This window comes from Hydra vulgaris, chromosome 13 (assembly GCF_038396675.1).
Source record: "Hydra vulgaris chromosome 13, alternate assembly HydraT2T_AEP".
NCBI lineage: Eukaryota > Metazoa > Cnidaria > Hydrozoa > Anthoathecata > Hydridae > Hydra > Hydra vulgaris.
The window spans coordinates 12,264,615-12,286,281 of NC_088932.1; the positions used below are offsets into that span (position 1 = coordinate 12,264,615).

Here is a 21,667-nt window from a genome sequence, read left to right on the forward strand (position 1 = left end):
TAGATTTTAGTTTGTAAAGACTTTCTGCCAGAAAGTTCGACTAATTATTAAAACTTTTTCTAAATTTTCTAATTTTTTTAAGATCAGATTAATGAACACAACTCAAGTGATTGACGTATACTTACTGATAATTAACAGAAAAAACAAATAATTTGGACATAAAGCATTTTGGTTTTCAGACGCGTTGTTTCTTAGTTTGAGCAAAAAAAAAACCTAGAAACTGTTCTTTGCAAAATATCTTAGAAACTATTTTTAGCAAAATAGCGCAGTAAGTTATTTTGTGCGAAACAGCTTGGAAAGGTTTTTTTCAAGCTTTCTTTACCTTGCAGGCTTCTTTTTTATTTTTTAAGGAATAAAATTGATTTGTAATTTGATTCGTGTAAAAACCCAAGTGTGTCTAATGCGATAAAAGCTTTGAGAGTGTTTATAATTTAAAATAATTCTGAGTTTATTTTTGCATAAAAACCTTTGAGTATATTTTTTTAATACTTATTTTCAGGTTGGAATAAATAACTTAACCCCGTTTAATGTAGAAAAGGTTATACAGTTAATTCCAGGTAATTTCGAATACCGGTTAACTCGAACTTTTGTTATCTCAAACTGTTTTCCATAGCCCCATGAAAGCAACATGAGTTGTTTTACTTCGCTTAAGCCAAACATTCGTTTAATCGTACAGTTTTTCTTTGTCCTTTGGAGGTTCGAGTAAACAGGAATTCACTGTATCTATTTCTAACTGTTAGTTATATACTTTTACGACTAATACTTTAGTAATATTTTACGATTGACCGAGAAATTGCTTTAAACAGTTTAATAATACTATATTACCAAGTAATCCGCTTACAAATCAAGTGGTCCAGTAACTAAAGCGAGTTAAATAATTATATTACGTAACTAAAACAATGCGAGAATATGTGTTTACGACTCTTTTTTTAAGATTAATGAGAGTCTCTTTTATTTGCAAAGAATCCCATTAAGAAATATTAAACATGAATTGTCTCAAATAATAAATCTGAAAGTAGAACACACATTGCAACAAAGAATGTTAAACTATTTGTGTTTTTTAATTTAATTGCATAAAAAAAAATTTACCATTCAATATATGTTAATAACTTCTTATTCAAAATAACTCTGCTGTAATGGATACATCAATTACGATATTGGTATTGCAGTAACATTGTTAAATTTTTTTTAAATAAAACATTCAGCTGAACAATTATAATTGGCTTATTCTTTTTTTACAGAGTGATTATCAAACATAATCTTTAAGCAAATTTTTAAGTTATTCAGAGTCAAGTATTCTATAACTTGCAAACTTGACACACTCCGGCAGAACGTTTTTAAATGTTTCAACACAAGATAATTGAGTGAGTGTGTGTGCAATGTTTTAGTAAATATTAGAAATGCAATACCAACAATAGAAATGAGGTTTACAATCTATATATAGCATACTTATTTATAAATTTGAAATGTCTGCAACGAACGCCTATAAGTTGCATAAAATAGTAATAGATTGAAATTGTTATTTAAAACTATTTCAAAGTATTTTATTAGATTTTTTTAAAAACAGGAGGAGTGTGCCTCGAGAAGAACATAACGAACCAGTGTAAGGAATTAAATGTCGGTATTCACAAAAGTTTATAAAGTCTATATATTTACAATAACTGAAACTACAAAACTCAAATGTTAAATAATCAAAAACAAATATTTATACAAGTATCATTAACTCTTAAACAGATTGCAAACAAAAAGTTATTATACGTTTCTGAAGTTACCGATTTCTTTGTCCAGTAAAAAATTCACAAAAAGTTATAATTATAATAAAATTATTTCTTGTTGCTAGGCGGTGGGTTTCATCGTAGACAGTTACGTCATATTGCAAATGTTAACTAAACAGTAATCGTTAAAAAATAGTATTAAAGTTTTGTAATTTATTCATATTTTTGTAACTATGGATATCTTTTATAATTTGGAATGAAGATCTTATAAAAATAATAATATCAAAAATAAGAAAATGAGTTTTATATTTAGTTATCGAAAATATTTAAATTTCAGAGATGTTTTTGTTTTTGCAGTTTTAAACCTATTTTTAATGTGATCTTGAATGGTTTTTTACTCGAATGGTTTTGAAATTCAAAGTCATGAAAGAAAAAGTTTTGAAATCCAGAATGAAAAGTTGTATAAATTTTATGTATTTAAAATAACATATATATAAAAAAGCTGAGGGATTTCTGAAAAACTATAAATGTTTATTTGATTTATGCCTCAACTTTGTAATTTATTTATTCCATATTCACATTAGTTTACATGAACTTTTCTTTGAAAAAGAAGTTTTAAAATTGTTTTCTTTTTTTTCTTTTTTTTTTGTAGTTATTTTAGGTGCTCCTAGAAGTCCTCACGGTCCTATTGCAGAGCACCGCGTGAGAGCATCTGACTGGATGTTCACGCCTATTTCCGTACCAATGTCGCTTGTTGGGCTTGAGCTGACATCGAACCTCGGACCTCTGGGTTCTGAGCCAGAGCCCTAACCACTGCGCCACTGCTGCTCGAGTTGTTCTATTCATTTACTTTTAAAGATGTCTAAGCTATACGCAACTGTATAATCTAATTAAGTTATTTAAGTTTTTGATGACATCATGAACTTTAATGTAACTGAAATTTTATTGGCTTTACACGCTCTTTTAAAAGAAAATATTAAACTTCTTAAGATTTGATGACAATGCATGTTTGTCTGACAACAATTGTTTTGAACACTTTTTTCTTTCAAATACAAATTCTTTAGCAAGCATATATTCTCTAAATGATGTCTACATTGGTTTCAGTTGAATTCACCTTATTTCATTCATGAGCCTATAGTTTAAAAAGAGTAATAATTGCTTTAACTAAAGATGGCTATTTAATAATTAAACAGTTTGTTAGCAATTCTAAGAACTCTGTTTATCTCCATGATTAGAAAAACATTAAAATTATTTCCTTACGATAATCGATCAGGACAGGTTAACATAACTTTTACAAATTGCAAGTTAATTTTAGAGTTCTTTAGATGAACTCGATGTTTGTTTAAAAAATTTTTTAAATAATTACCGATATTTAATGACCTTATATTCTCATGCGTTCTTAATTTTCATGAAATTTCTTAGTATTTGAGGTTGTTTTAGAGGTTTCCACCAAATGATAAATATATTTCAAGGCAAGAAAACTAAGAAAAGCATTTTGCAATTTTCATTTTCAATGCTAGAGTAAAAGTAACACTTTCAAGACAATCTAGTATTTGTTTCTGCCAATTACCAAAATTAGGCACAGAGTTTTTCCACTTGCTTCATTATCCTTTGTTACACCAAAGTCCGTGGTTGAAGAAGTGTGGATAGATTTGAGTAATTTGTTGCATTGACTTTATTTCTAAGTTATTTTGTTTAAATCAAAATCTGCTCAAGTCCGGAAAACGTGTCTACTTTGTAAGTATCAATAAAATAAATCGCCACGAAGCGTTATAAAGCCACTAATAGATGTTCTTGATTTTCAGAATTGACACTTTACATTTCATAAACAGGATTGGAACAGCAACGTGTTGATGATTTTTCAGAATTGACTCTTTTCATTTCATAAACAGGATTGGAACAACAACGTGTTCTTAATTTTTGGAACTTTTTTTTTTTGTAACAGTTAAGTTTTGTTGATAAAATTTTGATCACCCATCGTGATCATTATCTATTGTGATCACCATCCATTGAGATCATTCTTCAAATTTTACATTTTTTTGTTTTATAATTTACAATTTGAATAGTTCAAACGTTTGCATGTGTGACTTCGACCAATTGGCTGTTGCAATTGCAACGCATTTTAACTAAGCCACGAGGCAGTAAATATTTTATGCTGTTAGTAGTCTTCCTTATTAAAAAGATCCGGCTCTAAATGATTCTACATTTGTTAAAAACAAGAAACCTCACAAATAAGACAACAAGTTTTAGATATAACTTGGGAAAAATCAAAAAGAAAAAGATATTTCCGATGTCTTTGATTTCTAAAGTTTTTTTTGTGCACATTATAACATCTGAGAAACCATTGGTTATAAAAAATTTAATGTTTTTTTTACATAGCAATGTTTATATAAATGAATAAACAAGTTGCAACACATTACATTAAAATGATGCACAACACTTCAAAATTTAGCTGAATTATAAATTAAATTTATAAATAAATCTCTGTTTTTTCTTCATAAATAAGAATAAAGCATGATAAACTATCCTATTTTTTGTTTCATAAATTAGCATAATTTACTTAGCATAAATTTCTGAACACAAGTTTTTAAGAAGCTAATTAAAAATTTACTCTGAACTTTTTCTTAATTAACCAATTATATTTCTAAAAACCCATAAATGCTAAACTTAATCTAACTTCACCATACGTACTTAGTGTACTCCGGGGCGGATCCAGAATTTTTGGTGTTTGAGATAGCTAACCCCCTCAGTTTGAGGGAATTACAATTTTTTGCGGTCATAATTTCAAAACGCTAATTTTGAAAACTGTCGATGAATATTACTTTAGTTGAGAATAGTAAAAAAATATGTTTTATTAACTAGTTGCTCTCAGGTCTGGGGTAGTGTAGAGAGGAGGGAAAGATAGGGCGGGGAGAACTTTTGGGGTTTACTTTTTCCAGGCTCCAATCATCAAGATATTTTGCAAAACATTCTTGTTTGACATAAGTATAAACATTTTAATGTTTGAAGCTTGCTCTATGTCTCGAGGTTAGCTATATCAAACTTCAAATAATACTGGATCCGCCTCTGAATGTATTATTATTTTTATTCATTTAACGTTATGGAAATTTTGATATTAGTGCATAAAGAAAGTTTTTTCACAATCAATTATTCTAACGTTGAAGTAGATAATCAGGGACCGAAAAGTAGGCATTCGAGAGAGCGTAAAGAAGTTTTGTCGTACTGTTTTGTTTGTCGTAGACCTCAGTACTTTCTACAAAAAAGAAGATAAGCAGCTTGTTTTTGAGATTGGAGTTACTTATCCTAAAGTTAAGCATCCGGTTTAAATATGTTCTTTATTCCAAACCAGCGTATAAAAACACTAATTTCATATCTTGTTACTGATTAACAAGCATCATAGTGCTCAATCAGTTTCACTTGATAAGAATTATATTCCAGCATAAAACGTTTTTTTTTTAAGTTGTGAGTTTTCACTCATCCGTTTTTTCACGGGAACGGGATAGGAAAGGGAAAAATAATCTCGTGAGCATGCTAAGTTTTACTTCGGACAAATTAAAACTTATACTACACATACCCACGTGATTATTTTTCCTGTTCCTTTCCCGTTCCCGTGAAAAAACGAATGAGTGGAAACTCACCATTAAACTACTAATACAATCGGACTTTGTTTATAGCAACAAGCAAATGCGCATTCTATTTTATTTTATTACAACGTATAAACGTCGCAATGTTTTTTTTGTGGTTTCAAGGGATAGTGATTAATTCTTAGTTAATTGCTATCTATTGTGACCTTGTAATTTCCTGATTTTTATTTTTTTTATTTTTTTAAATTTCAACTTAAATATATGCTGAATATTCATGCCGGCATTCGCATTAAACTTTTAAAAAAGCTAAAAACGTTTAATTAAAAATAATTAAACCATAAGATTTTTAATTTTTTGATATATTAATGTCGGTAACAACTGTAAATCGCATTTTATTTAAATTTTGTTTAAAAAAGTCCCATAAACTATACAACATTTTTTTATTACCGTAGAAAAACGAATGATAACAAAGCTTGATGAGTTTATATCTGTTATTTAACTTTAACTAAAATAAACAAAAGTTAACTAAAAAAAATAAAGAGAAAAAAACGAAATCGTACGCCGATGTATTGACGAACTCCTAATATAACGTATGAACTCGCATGCAAATGTTTATTCATTTTTTGACCCCTGGTAATGCCGACAAAAGTAAATATTAAAACCTATTCATTGTCTATGAAAGCGCGTTACATGTCTTATTTATTTCAACAGTCGTCACTTATCTGATATTATTAAGTTTTTTTTAAATGTATATCAAGTCTCCAGTTATTGCTTTTTTTAATTAAGTTTTTTATTTGTTTTTTAAGTTTTTTTATATTTTATAGGATTAACAAAAATACTTTTTTTTAACCCCTCTTTTTTTTTTTTTTTTTTTTTGTTATTGGGAGGACACGGAAAAATCTGGTCAACTTTAAATTAAAACCATAAAAATCTATTATCTTAAAATTTTTTCAACTAAATGTATGTATTATAATTAGCATATTAACCTTTTTTAAGGGTGCCTTGATATGTTGCTTTGCCAGAGATCGAACTTGCACGGGTTTTTTCTTTTGTCAGCTTATCAGTTATATTGATCTTATTGTCACTTTTTGTCACCTTATTGGTCACTATAATGGCCTTCTCTTTTTTTGGAAGTTTTTTTCATTTTTTACCGCTCCATTTATCCTACAAAGAACTCATTTAGCCTTAAAAATTTATGCCTTAAAAATCTTTTTGTCTTTTATGCCATTTATGCTTTAAAAATCTTTTTGCCTTTTGCCTTTTTGCCTTTTGCCCTTTTGCCTTATGCCTTAAAAATCTTTTTGCCTTTTGCCATTTATGCCTTAAAAATCTTCAATTATGCACTCGTCTGGAAAGTTGGGATGGTTCACATTTTTTGGGCCAGTTTAACGTTATTATCTTTACATTACTGGAAAACCTACTTACAATAGTGAGTAGCAATAGATCGCAGCAAAAGAGATATCGAAATTTGCTCTGTGATAAGACCGATTGGCCTTCGAGGAGCACCTTAATAACCAAAAAAAAAAAGAAGATATTTTTCTATTTGTTTAGTAATCATGCGACACAAAATCTATCTAAACGACGCCAAATTAAAAGATTTTGAAAAATGAAAACTTTTAAAACCTTTTTAGGCTTTTCAACTTGTTTTCACGACGTTTCGTGATTCTTTGATTTTTAAACAAAAGTTTATTAAAATAGTTAAAGACTAGATTGTAACATTTAATAAAAAAAAGTTTGAAATAAAAAGCTTTTATTGTTGTTTTAGGTCAATCTTATTTTAAAGATTTTTCCGTCTCCACTCTCTAATATAATTCAGCTCTAAATCCAAAAAAAAAAAAAAAAAAAAAAATCGAATAAAAAATCAAATAAAAAATGCTTTTTTACGGTTTTTTTATGAAAATAGAGAATAAAGTTAAAACTTATAACAATTATAGACAATTTAAAATAAACAAAGCTTTACTAGAAAAACTAAAATAGTCATTATTTTTAAAAAGCAAACTGTTTTCATTTTTTAGGATAATAGTGGTGGAAAAATCAAACGTAAAAGGCCGGCGTTTTTACGTTTGATTTTTCAGTTAAAAGTTAGTTCTAGTGTGGCTATCTTGAAGAAACGACAAGGAAAAGAGAACTTTATTTCATATCTGTTGAGCAGCAATATCTTAATATCATATTTGCTGAGAACTTATCATATTTGCTGAGAAGTTATCATATTTGCTGAGAACTTATCATATTTGCTGAGAATTTATCATATTTGCGGAGCAGCAAATATATCATATTTGCTGAGCAGCAAATCATTTATTGCTTAAAAAGCAATTAATGATTTGCCAATTAATCATTTATTGCTTAAAAAGTAATTAATGATTTTTCCTTGGCTCTTAGCCAAGGAAAAAAAGAAGACATTTTTTCCAGGAAGTGATAAGTTATTTTGCGTAACACATCAAAAACCACAATAAAAGTTAAAAATAGCTTGGCAAATACTAATTTACTAATGTTACCTCAAGTTGTCATTTTTCCTGTATGTAGAGCAAGATTGGGGATTGCAATCCCGGGCATGAATTACGATCCCGGGATTTCGGGATTGGAGTAAATAAAATCCCGGGATCCCGGGATTTTATATAATGTGAGATATTTGCTAAAAAACAGAACTTAATACTGCATATATGAATATACTTTTTGATGTTATCAATTTTTTATTTAATTTCATTATGCCTTAATGACTTAAATTAATTTTCTATGGCGCCTTAAATTGTTTTAATTGTGTAACAGGCAGCAGGTGTATATAAAGATCTTAAAATAATGCAGAAATATATATACGGTACCTTCCATATTATGTTTTAAGATTATAGACTTTACAGAATAGCCTTCATCAAATAATTGGATATGTAAATAACATTTGAACATTTAAAGTGTATTTGACTAAAGTAACTAAATAATCAAAATTTCAAAATAAACTTGTAAACATAAATTTTCTTAAATTTGGCTACCGATGTAGCTGCTGTAGCAACAAGCTACTTTGTAAAAAATAACATAATAAGTTGTTTGTTAATATTGAGAGACAAAAATTAAAGAAAATCTTTATTTTATATTTATAAATAAATGGTAGCTAAATAATAAATGTAAAACAAAAAAACAATTCATATTAAATGCATATTTTATTTACAAACTTTCTTTTTTTGTCTGAAAATATGGAGGAATAGTAGAGCATTTAAGGTTTGGTCATTTAGCCTACTCCTTATTTTACTTCCCAAATACCCAGCTGCAGAAAATGCCCGCTCAGGTTCGATGCTCGTCGGTGGAATAGAAGTCTTGCCAACAAACTTAACGATTGTTTTTTATACAATAGTCAAACAAACCTGCCTTAATTTGTGTTTGTGAAACTTTTATCAATGATAAACTCCCGAACTCCATGGTCTATTCAAAAATTTGTTCCATTTATCGTAAGGATAAAGCATAAACAGGATAAACCTGCAAAGCAGCATTATATAACTCGTTATAATTCAGTATAGTTACCAACTTTGAACCTTTTGTTTTACAAAATAATTTAATTAGTTCAATCCTGCTATAATCCCGAAAATCCCGGGATTTTGTGTTTAGAATCCCGGGATTTTCAGGACCCAAAAACGTTCGGGATCCCGGGATTGCAATCCCTAAGCAAGATGCAAGGTTGGATTTAGCTTTTTTTGGTGTTTGAAACAGCCAACTTCTAGACACAGAGTAAACTCCAAATATATATATATATATGTTTATATTTATACTTATATATATATATTATACTTTATATATATTATACTTTACATATGTATATATTTATACTTAAGTCAAATGATTTGTTGCCTCTTAATTGTAGGGGGCTGCAAATTATGCGGCAAAATTGGAAGCAAAAAGTATGATAACAATTTTTGAATACTAAGAGATTATTCTATGATATTTAAAAATTATCCATAAATATTATTTTTAGTTGAAAATAGTAAAAAAAATATTTTATGAACTTTTTTTTCTCACGTTTTGGGCTGGGGGGCAAATATTTTAGAACATTTTTCTTCGCAGGCTTCAGTCATCGCAATTTTTTGCAAAGTATTGCGTATTTGACAAAAGCATTAACATATTAATGTTTGGAGTTTGCTCTATGTCCGGTTGTTTACTTAAACACCAAAATGATCTGCCCCTAGCAAGGCAACGACTTTAAAAAAGAGAAACTTATATCATAACAACCTTAAACAATGTTGTAATTTCTAGTTCATAAAACAAGAAATATAAATGTTAATGTTTTAAAACTATTAAATTTATATTTTGATAGGGCTATGTATAAAAACAAAAATAGGATAAAGTCTAATGTCCTCAGTTGATATAGTTTTTGGAACTTCATTTACCTCTACTTGGGATCTATCAATACCTATATCTACATTTGACTGAATGCACTTTTATTCACTCTTAACAAATGGCAACAATAAAATTTTAAATAATGTAATGGACGTTGAAGAAACCGCACGAACCTTTTGATGTGATATTTTCTGTTGCTGGTAATCACGACTTACTGAAACAAAATATTATAGAAAAATTATATAATAAAAAACATCAAAATTATTTTAAAATTAATTAAGTTTGTTTTTATGTTATTTCATGTTTTTTTCTTTAGTATAAATGTCAAATAGTTTAAATACGCTAAATATATTTGCTTATTTAAGAGGTCAGATTGCGATTCCTTTTAATCTTTTTCTTGCAATGTCGATTTTTGCTGATTGATCATATGTATGTCTTACATGTGCATAAATCTGCGCTCTGGTGATTGGTCTACCTGAGTAGTTCACCATCTAGTTATCACCAAGTTGATTGTTGTTAGCTTAGTTAAAAAAAACATTTTTTTACGTGGAAAGATTAAACCGGAGGTTTTATCTTTCCACATAAAAAATGTTTTTTTTCCAACTCAATTAAATAATATGCAAGTGATTTTCATTTCCATTGAGAATGTTAGACAAAACCTTCAGTGCTGATTGAAAACTAACAAAAAGTTTCAAGGTTACGCCTCAGTGATGGTTCTGGATTTCCGAAATTTACAGTAACCTGAATTTTTTTGCAAGCATTGGAATTGTATAGTTATTGATATATTTTGCATTGTCCAGTTTCCATTAACATCTTGACTTATAGTTTCGATAAAGTTGTCAACCATTTTGATAACTACAAATAACATAGTTGTATGTAATCACATGTATACAATGTAGGGGAGATACATACCCTTGATCCTAAAAATCTATCAAGCCAATTTACTCCATATATGTTTTCATATTGATCTCTAAAGTAACCGTACATTATAGCAAAACTTAATAATCATAACTTAATGATTTATTAATTTAATTTATTACTATACCATAATTTAATAACTAATTAATTTAATAGCCTTTAAAATAATTTAACTTAAAATAATTAAATCTAATAAAATTTGATAATCATAATTTAATAATTTTTTTTTCACCAAAATATCTTATGTAGATTTGAAGTTATAATAACTAAAAATAATCAATTGGGATCAAGGGTGCATACTAGTATGCTCCCTTGATCTTACCTATATGCACCCTTGATCTTATGCATGTATATTTGATTCAAATTCAAATTGATAACATGAAGTTGTAAGAATTGTTTTTAAGCAATCAAAACAATGTCTATAATAAAAAACAATAAAGTTGTTATTAATTTTACTACAAGCTTGTCCTTTTAATTAGAAGCAAAAAAAAATGTTGTTTAATGAAGTAGAACCACAAGACGCTTCATTAAAATGTTGTGATTCTAATGTATCGTAACTGTTACTGCTGTTTAAAATATTTTTGTATTTTTTCATCAAACTCAACATGAAGTTTTCTTTTTTTGGTTACGAAGATCTTAATTTGGAAAAAAGTTTTAGGATATTTTTTTATTTTGGACTAAGATTTACTTTTCATTTCCTAAAGTTCATTTTGATCTGGAGTGTCTGTGAGTATTTAAGTGCGCTGATGTTTATGTCATATACGGAATTCCTTGATTCAGCTTTAATAATTAGGCTTGCTCGATGAGAGATATAAATAGAAACACTTGATAGTTGACTCCCAGGTTCTAATATTTTCAAAAGCTGAATAGGAAATACTCTGCAAGCTGAACCTGATGGCAGACTTGACGTCTATGAGTAATTAAAAGCTGGGGAATGAACAATAACAGAAACTAGATTAACAACACCTGGAAATGGGTTAGCAGTAAAAAGTTCTGGACGGTTTGTTATATATAAAAGCATAAACTCATTATTAGAAAATATGTTAGGATTAAAGGGTTCAATTCCTGACACAGCAAATCCTGCAGAAATATTAGATATAGTAAAAACTTGAGCACAAGCTATACTTACAACTGCAGCTATATCATATGGGGTCATTGGTCTTGGGTTATATATATCCCAATCATCCCAGGCTGCATTGTAACAACGTATCAGTGGTCCATACACTGACCAATCCAATGGCTGCAGCTCGTAACTACAATGTGGTGAGAAGAAAAGCATACATACGTTATTTTTTAGCTGAATCTAAACACAAAATTGAAACATGGCTCTCATGGTGTCAAGAAGTAAAAGTACTGGATTAGCTGGTGAACACTTCACATTTTTAATAAAATGTTTTATCCATTTTCAAAACATTGCATGCAACCAGATGGGTTTGCAACCCCATCACATCCAGGTAGACCACCATTTATCATGCTTCCTTTGAAATGAACTCTTGGAAAAATAAAAAAGGGAGGGATTAAGTTTCCTGATGCATTAATTGCACAACAAACTTTTACCAATATCCCTCTTTCTGCTGAAGTTATCCTTCCAACCTGCTTATTTTCTACCAGCAATTACTTTAACTGGTTTTTATTTTGTGAGACATGTCACAAAACATTATAAATGTTTTGTGGCTAAAACTTGCGTAGCAGATAAATATCTCTAGAATTGGTGAAAAGTTCGCCATCTGTATAACGATTAAAAGCAGCTGCTCGCGTCAAACTAGAAGCGTCTGGATATCGTAAAGATAATTCATTCCTACGTAACATTTAATCACGAAGCCACTATTTCCCAGCAAAATGTTTTTTCCACGATTTAAGACTAAGATTAAAAGAGTCATTGCAAATTAATATGCAGGAGAGGTTTTGCAGCCCTTAAAGATTGCCTGATAAAAATGCTTTTTTTTTTGTTGCCAAGAACTAGCATGGTAAAAAAATTAGGTTTGCAGACTGTATTTAGTTTTAATTGACATTTCCTTACATATCTCTTTATTAAACTTATTTTCCTCTCCTAAGATAACACTATAAACTGTATCGCCATTAAGAACTGCATGAACAGCTCTCGCATTTCATTTTCATTTACTTTATCTCTAGGCAGTCTATCGGTTTTTCTTTTTTTATGTTAAACCATGTTTAACTGTAAAAAAATGCTTAAAAAAACATCTTTATATAACTTTATTATATCCTTGATTTTTAAAGAACATTTATAAATTTCTTTATTTATAAGGGTCTTCTTTATTAACAAACTCACAAACACATAGGGGAACATGGGGTAAGATGACGAATGGGGCAAGATGACGACCTACAGTTATCTCTTAAGCAAAACTAAATATAACAGTTGACTTTAGCTGAAAGGAAAGTAGATTAATTTTACTAGATTTATCAATGGTTTCTTTTTAAATATTATTTTTGTGACGAAAGTTAAGTAAAAGTTTTTGCGACATTGAGAAAAAAACTTTTTATCCTCGTTTTACTTGATTTATTACATCGCTACATCACCAGCTAAAGGTAAGCGAGAAATTTTTGTTTAATTTGATGAAACTGAAAGCCATACAAGAAGTATTAGGCTATGATAATTTGATTATGTACTGATTCTGATTCATTTTAAAGATTGTATTAGCCTGGGGCAAGATGATCGGGGCTAGATGGCTTGTCTGTAATCTATATTAAATGGAAGTTTACTTGTACTGTTTGCTATTCTTGTATTGTTCCGTCATTATTTTATTACGAAATACAATATTTGTTTGACAATAGTTTTATTTTGTTGCGTTGGAGTTTGCTACAAACTGATTACTAGGTTGTTACTGTTTTTTTCTTTGCATTGACCGATATAAATGTATAATTTATTAGTTTTAAAAGTTACACCTTTATTTGTATTCCTTTTTTAATAAAAAAGAATTTGTGATGATGGTTTTTGAGGCGTTTATAGCTTCATAGAGTTTTGTTTTCTTAAAGTTTTAAACTTTGTTGACTCAAATCGTCATCTTGCCCCGTATGCGGGGCAAGATGACGATTTGAGTTAACATCGTTTAATGAATTTTTCCTTAGTTATTTTCTACTTTTAGAGTGGTTTTTTGATACATCAGTGACGCGGAATGATTTTTTATTACTTTTAAATCAAGTTTTAATTTTTGGGACAGATATTAACTAAGATACAGGCGTTTTTCGAAACGTTCGTCATCTTGCCCCATGTTCCCCTATGTGAATACAATTATATTATATAGAAGTGTTATAAGGACACAAAAAAGCACAAAATAGTATAAAAATAGTTATTATAAAACTATATTTTGGACAGAAAAAATTGAAATAGTATATCGTACAGAAATTTGTTGCTTTTACATTTTTGTGTGTGTGTATGCACCTTTGACCATGGGATTAAAGGTGCATAAACGTATTAGGATCAAGGGTGCTAATCCGCTCTATTTTTACAACAAAAAATTTTGTTGTAATACATCCAATAAAAAATTTAGATAGAAAGCATAAATAAATCTAGTTAATGTAATCTACTTTCCTATAAGGATCAGTCAGTTATCATATTTACTTTTGTTTTGTAGATAACAGTAGTAACGTATTTTACCCTAACATCATCTAACCTCATCTTACCTCACGTATCCCTATCTGGTTTTTGTTTTAACCTATCTGATTAAAAGCTTTGTTGGAACATTTTTTTTGCGCAATGTTGGCATCTCTATTTAATTATACAGTCCTAGAAAATTATATAACTATTCAAAATTTAGTTCAAAAGTGATGTACATTAATAAAATTTGGTTGTTATGCTCGTCACTAAGTAAATTTTAAGGTTTTTACCATTCAACCACTTTAAAAGACAAAAATAATTATGTATTCATCAGAAAATTAAAATAACTAACTCTTTCAGTTAATAATATATTTCTAAATTAAGTTATATTTTATTTAATATTTGTCTAAAATATAATATATTTTTAAATTACCTTTTTTGCTGTGTCTTATAGTCATTCTAAAAATAAGTTTTGCATTTTTTTTGTATTTTACAATGACTTATCGAAAAACCCTTTTTTTTAGGTAGGGAGAACCTAGGGATAGCCTAAGCATACTAGTTTTTTAGGAATATAATTAACATAAGGTTAACATTTAACAACTTTAAAAAAAGTTACTTTATTTGTGAGATTAAGTTACTATTACCAAGGTTCTTAGCATGTCTAAAATTTAAACTGTATGGGCGGTTTAATTAGAGTTTTTAATTCTTTTATGTACTTCACACTTTTTACAAATATTACAGAGTTGGTTAAAAGAATCAAGACATGATTTATTGTTACTCTTTCGATAATGGTCAAAAAAATAAGGACAATGACAAATGCAATAAAAGTACTGTCATATACAGTAAAATAACCTCTAATTTTTCTGAATTAGTTGTTATTAAAATCTTTATCATTATTAAAAACCAAATCAGTTATTAAAAGTAATTATTTTTCTAGAAAAGTTAATAAATTACCGAAGTTCTTTTATTTAAAAATACGAAAAATGTGGACAAAGTGGTTTAGTGACTAATATGTTTTTTACATTCGATAACTAGTAAATGTTGCAAAAATATTACAAATAATAAATAACACATAAATTCTAAAATTTATTATAATTAATGAATAAAATGCTGAATAAAATTTATTGATTAAAAAATAGATTTTAATAAGTTCAATAATTTAACTTTTTAATTTAGTAAATTAGTTTTCATTTAATTTTATATTTTAGCCTCATAGTTTTTTTTTTTTTTTAACTTGAATAAACTTTAGAGAACAATTTTTCTAGTAAATAACCTTTAAAAACGATAGGATGATAAAAATCAACTATTAAACTAGAAGGTAAATTGAAAAAAAAAAATCATTATTATATTTTCATGTGAACAACCACTTGGAATTCTATTTAAAGACGAATACCCACATTATGTAGTATAGGATTATTGATATGCTACAATCAATAATCCTATAATACATTAATATTGAATTCCATAATATATTAATATTAAATTCTATGTTTCCATTACTCATTTGTGTGTATTTGTCACGGAACTCATGGCAGTCATTACATCCAAGTAATTAACGGGGGACGAAGGTGGTGCTTAGCCCCCCTACGAGTTTTACTAGTCGGCTAATTGGACACCGGAGTCAACAAAATTGGATCTATAGTTGGCACTCGGCAAATGTTGGCCAACGAGGACCTTTTTTTTTTTTTGTCAAAAAATTTTTTTTTTCGAATTAGTCGGCAAATAACAGTTATATCAGCCCCTTTAAGATCTCTTCGGGATGAGATTGCTATTTCTTATAAGGAAGTGTGAACGAAAATGTAAGCAAATATCCAACTTATGTAAAATTCAAGTTATGTAACGTTAAAAATGATGCCATGTTTTACTGCTTCTTTTACTTAAAAATTGCATCGTGGTAACATCTGCTTAATTTTAATTAAGAGCATTTATTTAGTGGTCGAAGTAGTTAACTCGCAGCATTTCTGAACTGAATCGCAGTGGTTCAAACCTTCCTTTTGCTTACACATATTTTTATTATTATTTTTTTAATCTTTTTTGGTTTTTTAAAATACAAAATAAAACACTTTTAAAGTTCTATAGATATTAAATACATAACATATATAAAGTTGTTATGTACTATAACAGAATTTATAAGAGAATTTTTAAAAAACTAAAAATGTTCAAAAACATTAAAACACCAGTAGAAATTTGTAGCGCATACGTCATGATAGAGATACTTTTTACGTAAAAAATAAGCTAATAAAAGTATTATAATGGCGTAGTTAAAAAAATCATGAATAAAAACAAAATGCGAAAAAAAAAAAATCATAAAGTACGAGTTAAAAAGAAAAAAGAGTGCAAAAAAATAAATAAATAAAAAAACAAATGTAATGACCTGAAAAACGTTAAATGTAATGACCTGAAAAAATCTGTCGAGTTAGTCAGCAAAAAATATGAATTTTTTTTTTCTGTAACAGATGTTTCTAAAAAAGACAGCAACACCATCAATAAATCATTAACTGAACGATAACACCATAAAAATAGAAAATAAAAGCGTAATTAAAGATAAATTGGCGGAGCTAGCGGATAGAAGTCGCCGAAATAACTTTAGAATTAATTTGTTTGTTTACAATTTCTTTACAGCATCGATATTACAAATCTTTACACAGTAGGATTTTTGCTTACTACAGTAGTCATTTAGTTAATTATAAATATTTGATTTTGTATTCGTAATTTTTTTTTGATACTTGATAATGGTCCATTATAAATTTTTCTTCTTTCTGATACTTGATAACGGCCTATATTATCAATTCAATTGCTATTTACAAATCAATTCAATTGCTATATACAAATCAATTGCTATTTGACGTAGCTTGTCTATAGTTAAGTAAACAAGTCAATGGATCAGTATTCAAACGCGCGCTTCAATGTGCCAAGATTAGAGCAAAATATATTGATTATCACCTTGTGATGTTTTCTTTTGAGAGACCTTTACTGATGTCAAAACCTAGATCTTTTTTATGTGTCGTATTTAATGGTTATTCGATTATTCCTAGAGACGGTGGGGTTCGATTTGTCTGCTTTTGATTTTTTTATTATATTTTTAGTCGTTTTTATATTTGTAGATAAGTTTTGGGTTTATTTTTTGTTTGTTGACAATTGATTTAGTTTGTTTGAAAGAAGAATTTATTTGGTTCTCTGGCATTTTGAAATAAAATAAAATTGCTGATATTAGATAAAAGTTTGGATGAAAAGATAAAGTATGATAAGTTGCTTCTATAAACACCTAAAAGATATAGACCTACAAGATATATATATATATATATATATATATATATATATATATATATATATATATATATATATATATATATATATATATATATATATATATATATATATATATATTTATATATATATATATATATATATATATATATATATATATATATATATATATATATATATATATATATATATATATATATATATATATATATATATATATATATAAATGTCTCTAAGAATGCTAAAGAAACTTACTTGCTCAATTAACCTTTTTTTTTTGGAAAACTTGAGTGAACTTGATTTGTTTTTTAAAAAACATTATTATAATTATAATTACAAATCTAAATTTATTATTTCAAATTTTTATAATTTTTTTAGCATTTGGTTGGTGTTTTGATTATTGAACAATTTCTATTATTTGATGTTATTGAATGCTTTATTTAAGGTGATCCTCCAGAGAAAAGGCTAACTTTTGATCGCAAAGAGGTTTTGATTTAATTTTTTCACCAAAAATATGGTTCTATAAATTATTTATGAAAATTAATTTATAAAAAAAAAATGTCTCAATTACCCAATTATTTAAAAAATGAATGAAAAAATAGCAATTTTTGTAACAAGCTAGCAATAAAATATTTATCATATCAAGCTGAAAATTGGTGTATATACTCATTGAGGTGTATTAATCCGAACGAGAGAAGCATTTTATATTATTCACAGTATATAAAAAGTTACAATATTTGAAACAAACATAGAAAAATTGGTGGAAAAATGGCCAACATTAGTCTCATAAAAAAGTACTTTCCTTATTTGATTTTAAATATCCTTCTCTCATCCGGATCTTTTTTTTTTTTTGGAAAATCAAAAAGAAATTAGATCAAAAGCTTAAACAAGTCCAAAGTTATCATGTTTTAAAGATTTGTATTCTAGGCAAAGCTTTATTTTTAGGAAACAACAAATATATAGAACATAAGAATAAAACCATAACAAAAATTTAAAAAACATATCAAAACCCTCCAGGAATATATTTTAAGTTTTTTTCTTCGAAATCTTAGTCTAAGTAACCCTTTTTAATTGTTCTTAGCTGTTTTGTTCTCTTTTTGACATGGTCAGTGGACTTTTGAAGAGACCGCTTTACAGTTACTTTCTTCTTTTCATTAAGTTTCATAGAGGTAACATATCCTGTTAGTTGAAATTTATTTAGTTCAGAGAGGATTCGATCAGGATCTTCATTAAATTTAATAACAGATGAATTAACTCTAGACTTTAAAACCGCTCTACCCTAAAAAATTTTTTTTGGGCAGCGTCCCCAAATAATCTGGTTGAGTGCCTCGTTGGCGTTTTGGGTCTTACCGTGAAGGCATTTTTTTAGTAGATCATCTGAAGATAAATCAGTAAAAATTGGTTTTAAAATGTTGAAGACTGCAACAGAAAGATTTACTTGCTCTACATAAGTATTTACTCTATGAACTTTGTCTAAATGATATTTGCACCAAGTCTCAGTGTCTCTTGGGCACATACGGTGTCGACATTCCTTGTTGTCAAAATCTGTACAATGAAACAAAACAGCCCAAACAGCTTTTTTCATTGCATATAGTTTTCAAGATTGTTTCTTATGGCTAGGCCATAGAAGTTCTGTATATAACTAATTACAGATTTAATTAACTTTCCTCTTCCATGGAGTGGTTTGCTCGTTCCCTTGCAAGTCTTAACAACCTTATGAAGTCTAGTACCCATTCTTTTCTGTACATGACCAATACATTCCAGTTTTGTGATCTTAATGTTCAAATCTATGTAAGGGTCACTTTCAATTACATCTTTGAAGGAGTAAATGTCACCATCTCTAAGGTATTCATTGTAAATCAAATTATTATTTTTAATTGAGCGATGGAATATTTTGAGTGCTCCAGCAGATTTCATAGCACCCGAAGAACCAACATGGTTATTAGTGCATTTAGATGATTTGCAAATCATTCTGCAAATTCTGGAGTTGACTTTTTATTTTCCCAATAGACACAGCCATGGTAAAATTTTGAAAGTACTTTAACATCAATACATTTTTTATCAATGATTGCTGTTACTACTCCATTACGGGAGGAATATCCTCAGGTTTGCCAGGTTCCATTAACGGTTACACACTTTTAATTTAGGCAATCAGAATTACAATGGTAGATTTCAGCAGCTTTTAACATGCTTTCACCAGCTGCTGTATGATATGCTTCCTTTAAAGAATCTTGATTGTGACGATGATAATAGTTGTTTGTAATACTAAACACGTTCAAGCAAGAAAAAAGTCTTTCCATGGTTTCAAACCCCACACCAATCTCTTGTTAGGCAATAATGCTTCTAATGTTTATTCCAAAGGGTTCCTTCATTTTTGAACTTTCCTCTTTACAAATATATTCACAGGGTTTTGAGGTAAAAAATATCTCTCTGTTTAAACAATATTGACATTGCATTTCTAAGAATGGGCAAACCCCTTTCGAGACATCAAATTGTCAATCACTTGTATGCTTTTGTTGCAACTAAAGCATTTCCCAAATTTTTCTATAACAGTTTTAAAAATCTTGAAGTTTATTGTTATCATTGTTATTATTCTTCTTAACATCTGATTCTGAAGACTCACTTTCTGTATCAGAAAAAAAATCATCAATACCATCAGCAGTATTTGATATATTAATTTCAACATCTTTTTCTTTGTTTTGTTGGTCATCACTGCATATGACAGATTTGTTGTGATGATGCTGATTCGTTCTTCTTCTTTTCCTATTATAAATCTTCTTATTCCCTTTAGCCATAATTTTAAAAACGATTGGTTTTGTACCAATACAAATGGGTTTGCAAAATAAATAAATATCCAAAAAGTCCTAAAATCGACAGCACTTGGGAACAACTTTTACAGGCTGTTTTTATAACTTTAGACTGCGTATAACCAAAATGAGGTTATATATTCACATCAATTATTACCTTTAAAAATATATTTTGACTAGTTAATAACCTAAAAATAACTCAAAATGTGGTTGCTATGGGCATTCTAAGAATATATTTTTTAAGTACCTAAAAATAACAGGTAATATCTTTTTCTACAGAGTTTGCTCTCAATCCAGATTTTCAGAGACTATTCACAAGTGATGAAGGAATAAAGTAAGCTTAAAAAAATTTTTTTTTTGATAAAAATAAGCTTTTAGGAGTGGAGGACCACCTTAAAATTGAATAGTCATCTTTTTAGCGGATTTTAATTATTTAAAATTTTTTCTATGGTATGCTTAATGGAGATGTTTATTTTAACTGTCTAAATCTTGGTTAGATCATTTGTAATTAATAGGTTAACAATGTTTTTATTTAAGTCACTCGTAATACTGATTATTGTGAGAAATTTGTTTTGAAAATGTCTGAATTTCGATGTTATGAATAATATCATACACCATTTGTGCCTCAGTTATTAGTTTTCTAAGAAAAGTTGAAATCACCCGTTATTAAGGGACTTGATAAAAATTTAGATTTAATTACTTGAGAAGCTGTTAAAATTTTACTGTTAAAAGTTTGTTTCAAGTTATAAATGTCTTTTCTTATAGAAATCGCTTGAGCTCCACTAAGAAGATAACATACTTTTCATTAAACCAGGATTTAGTTATAGATGTTTTTTTTTTGTTTTTTTAACAAACATTATATAATTCAATACAAAGTGTTTACAATCTTCGAAATATATGTGTAAATTCACTCAAAAAAGTTATTACATCACATATATTTACAATAAATGAAAGTTAAAAATACTGTTAGCGCGTGCTTGGTAGACAGTGGGTTGAAATAATGAATTTAAAAGGTTGGTGGTTTATAAAATAAAGTGCTGGCTATTAATCCATGCATTTAAAAAATATATGCAAGTTCGTCGCACCACATAGCTACTAGGGACGTCATTAAAAGAAGTAAATTTAGTAAGATTATGTAGTTAACAGAAAACTCGCAGTAGACTAGGAGAAGTCGTATCATCGAGAACCTTTAAAATATAATGAAAACTAAAAAAGAGGTCTAGTACTTTTTTGGCTGATGAGTATTTAATTTAATTTTCAGTCTGTTAGAAAAATTCTGAGTATTTCTTTAAATTCAGGATCAGATTTTTTAACTTTATTTTCATGGTTTTGTAATCTAGATTACAAGTTGATTTATTTTTAGCTTTTACTTTGTTGTATAAACGGGGAGGAGGGGGGGCACAATATAAAATATTGAAATATAAAATGAAAGGAGGGGGGGGGGGGGGGAGAGAGAAGGGGGGAGGGGTCACAATATGAAATAGAGAATTGGTAAAGTTT

General features: G+C 28.3%; 1 protein-coding gene across 1 annotated transcript in view; it reads right to left on the reverse strand.

Moving 5' to 3' along the window:
- The window catches only part of LOC100210263 (death-associated protein kinase 2), a 39,224-nt gene extending 37,843 nt beyond the window's left edge, over window positions 1-1,381 (reverse strand). The window contains exon 1 of the mRNA XM_065816584.1: window positions 1,090-1,381. The gene's annotated coding sequence lies outside the window, so the exon portion shown is untranslated. The remainder of the gene's footprint in view (window positions 1-1,089) is intronic.
- Between the last annotated feature and the right edge of the window lie 20,286 nt (window positions 1,382-21,667).